We start from the raw sequence: 3,571 nt of genomic DNA, 5'->3' as shown, positions 1-3,571 counted from the left end.
GAGGGGCTTCACAATAATTAGACGGCAGTCACCTTTCAGGCTTGGAACCTGACCTCAAACCTGCCTGGCTACGCGAGACTACTCAAACCTGACAGCACAGATAGATCATTGACCCAGTCCTACAATATTAAAATAACAAAATAAGGCAAAATACTTAAGTCAACTCACTGGACTTAGCATCATAACTTGACTGTCGAAGTCGGGAAGTCACAATCCCCGACCACGAGGGTCGTCACGTGTCATCAAACCCATGCCCCTTGGATAGCATTGGTGTTAGCTTTCCAGATCATCCAGGCAGAGTGGTTCTTAGGGTTCTAGGGAACCCCAAATTGACAGAAGATCTTGGCTTGTGATAAGACGGCAATATTATAACAGTGTCCGCGCTTTTATCATTTTTATCATAGATTATATTGAAGGCCGCAAGGCCCTCTTGGAGGAGCCACGCCCAGTTAATTGACAGTCAAAAGCACCACTCTGTTGTAATGCACTGGTTGTAATGTGGGCATGCATTAGTCTAAAAAGCTACATATGTGCATTGGCTCGCCAAAGCACCACTGAAAGCATGGATACTATAATCCCTGTAACTCTAATATAGAATCATAGATATTAGAGTAAGATCTACAAAGCTACATATGTGCATTGGCTCGCCAAAGCACTACTGAAAGCATAGATACTGGATCCCTGTAAGTTAACTCTATGACATGTAAGAATGCTGCTGATTAGTGATTTAACAGCCACGCCCTTTTGAAGTAAAATCATTAATTTTATTAGTGTTGTAGCATAGTTACAAAGGAATGTCAATTGATGGAAGAATAATGACGCTAGATTTCAAGCCGCCTTTCTCTCAGTAAAGTTATGAAACTTTTTTTATCATAATCTCTTTCAATATATCAGGATCAAGTACAGCAAGGTAGGGCTGTGGACCAATATAGTATCTGTAGTATATACTTATGGATGCTTTTGTTTGGACAATGAAATACTTACCCAAATACTTTACCATATTCTTTTGACCATGAAGCCTTGCACTACAGTAAATAAATACTAGGGTACCTGTAATATAAATAAAACAATCCCGCAACCATTTAACTTGGTTTAATTTGTGACATGAACTGCATGAGCAATGATAAAACAAGTACAAAGTATACAGTAATAACAAATAAAAAGGATAACATATTGCAAAAATCCAAATACGGCTTTATGTCGAGCTAGTAGTGCTGTAACTAATTGCAGAAGCACTACAATTACAGTAACTTAATAAGTACAGCCTACATGCAGGTGTCCAAACTTGCAATAAGTCAATCAGGTAGTGGCCTAGTCTTGCCACCCAAAGCATTCCCAGCCTACAGTCATTTGTGTGTGGGCTGGGGAATGGGAGACTTATGGACTCCTGGTAGTAGCCATAGTGATTACTTTGATGATATTCATTGATAATTTTTACTCTTAATTGGAATGCTACTTTGATGTTACCAGCATAACAAACAACAAGCAATGGTCATCAAGTGTATAGACATGGTTACGTTCAAAAATCATGCTTTTCAATAATTATTATGTGCTTACTATACAGGAATAATGGTTGATCAACTTTGCAAGCCAGGTTTTTTTTGGGTCAGTTTCTTAGTTGTAATAGTTCTATTGTGATAAATAATTTATTATAGGAAATTGAAAGTTTTGGCCAGAATGGAACGCTCACTGCCACTATTATTACACTTTGTTTTGAAGATACTGTAATTCTTTATGGAGTTTGTCTGTTCTTTTGGATACTAGCAAGTGTTAACTTTTTGTGTCGCAAAAACAGAGAATTTATTCATATCCCTTTCAATCTATTACTTGTGACTAAACTGGTAGTTTATAGACTCACAATATTAAAGCTGTAGATATATTTTTCTTATAGGTTTTGTGTTTTGTTATTACGCTAGTAACACTTTCCGACTTTATATATGCCATTATCGTGGTTAAGAAGAACACTATAGCATCTTATTTCTTCATATCTCCATTTGTGATGGCATTTACCATGGTATTTTATTTAGGCTGTATGTAAATGACTAATTATACACCTGTCTCTTCAATAGGTAATAGTGATTCTTCTACTAATATCTGATTATAAAAAGGGAGTTCGGTCTTCTGGTCCTCCAGTAATCCTATGGGTTGGTCTTGTGGCTTATGCATCTATTAAATTGTGGTCAATACTAACCAAACTTCCTGTTGTATGTTTGCAATGCAGTATATAAATTTAATCATGTATTTGTGGAGTAGCTATTTTGCACTATTATGTATGCACCCATCATGCATGCACTGTATCATCTCAAATGCTTTTACTGTTGTGTGGTTTTTGCATACAACTAATTTTTGTGTATAACAGTTCAGTTAAAATACCATGAATAATTTAGTGGTTGGGCAGTTATTACAATAATGTACTCTTTAATTTTTTAGAAAGAAAATGTTAAACTATTTTTTCTAATCACATTTGCTCTTGAATATTTTTGTTTCCTACTTCAACTTCTGCTTTCATTCATCCCGGAACCAAAATCAATTGATGATATTAATGAAAACCCAGTGGTTAGTCATCAGACATACCTTAATATACTTATACTTTTTAATATACAGTACAGGCCTTCCCCTGAAAAATATGCATCATTCTTCTCTCTTGTAACATGGTGGTGGCTAAAACTGTAAACAAACATTATTTATTTACCAAATAATGTTATACATTACAGGTTAATATGGAAAGGATCTCACAAAGTATTAACTCATGATGATCTTTATGATATTAATCATGAGGATAAGTCTGAAGTCACTTCTCTCAGATTTCAAAAGGAATGGGGTAAAGAAGTAAAGAGATCTGGGTATATATTATGATTATTTTTACTGTGCAATTATCATGATTTGACAGGTTATTATCTGTTCAAGGTCAAAAAAATAATCAAACCAGCAAAACAAGAGAACCATCTCTGTTTCTTGCTTTATTCAGAGCTTATGCATTAGATATTATTACTGGTGGATTCTATAAAATGTGCTATGATGCTCTTTTTTATGTTAATCCTTTATTGTTGAGGTACATATAAACTCAATAATGCTTTATTGAAATTCTATACAATAGAATGATGTTAGCATACATCAATGACAAAGATCAACCACCATGGATTGGGTATATTTTTACAGTTGTAATGTTTTTAGTTGCATTGCTTCATACAATCATTAACCAACAATACCAAAATATTACAATTGTTACTGGAATGAGAATAAGATCTGGTCTTATAGCCACAATCTATAATAAGGTTGGTAAAAATAATTAAGTAAACATATCATTTAAACATTATTTTCATAAAAACAGTCACTTGTTTTAACAAGGAAAGCATATCAATCCAGAACAATAGGAGAGATGATTAATCTGATGTCAATTGATGCTAATAGACTGATGGAGCTGTGGCATTTTTTTTACTTAATGTGTTTCAGCCCTTTACGAATTATTGTTGTTCTTGTGGGCTTATACTGGGTAACAAATTTTGCTTTTTTTGCTGGATTGGTGGTGTCTATATTATTAATGCCTTTCACTATGTTGATATATATAATT

At 34.2% G+C, this 3,571-nt stretch overlaps 1 pseudogene; it reads left to right on the top strand.

The window, feature by feature from the left end:
• Window positions 1-751: 751 nt before the first annotated feature.
• The window catches only part of LOC100636829 (multidrug resistance-associated protein 1-like), a 6,973-nt pseudogene continuing 4,153 nt past the window's right edge, over window positions 752-3,571 (top strand).

The sequence above is a fragment of the Amphimedon queenslandica genome, unplaced genomic scaffold, assembly GCF_000090795.2.
Source record: "Amphimedon queenslandica unplaced genomic scaffold, v1.1 AMPQUscaffold_13418, whole genome shotgun sequence".
Lineage (NCBI taxonomy): Eukaryota > Metazoa > Porifera > Demospongiae > Haplosclerida > Niphatidae > Amphimedon > Amphimedon queenslandica.
Note: the sequence above shows the minus strand (reverse complement) of the source record. Positions and strands in the feature narration are given on the sequence as shown.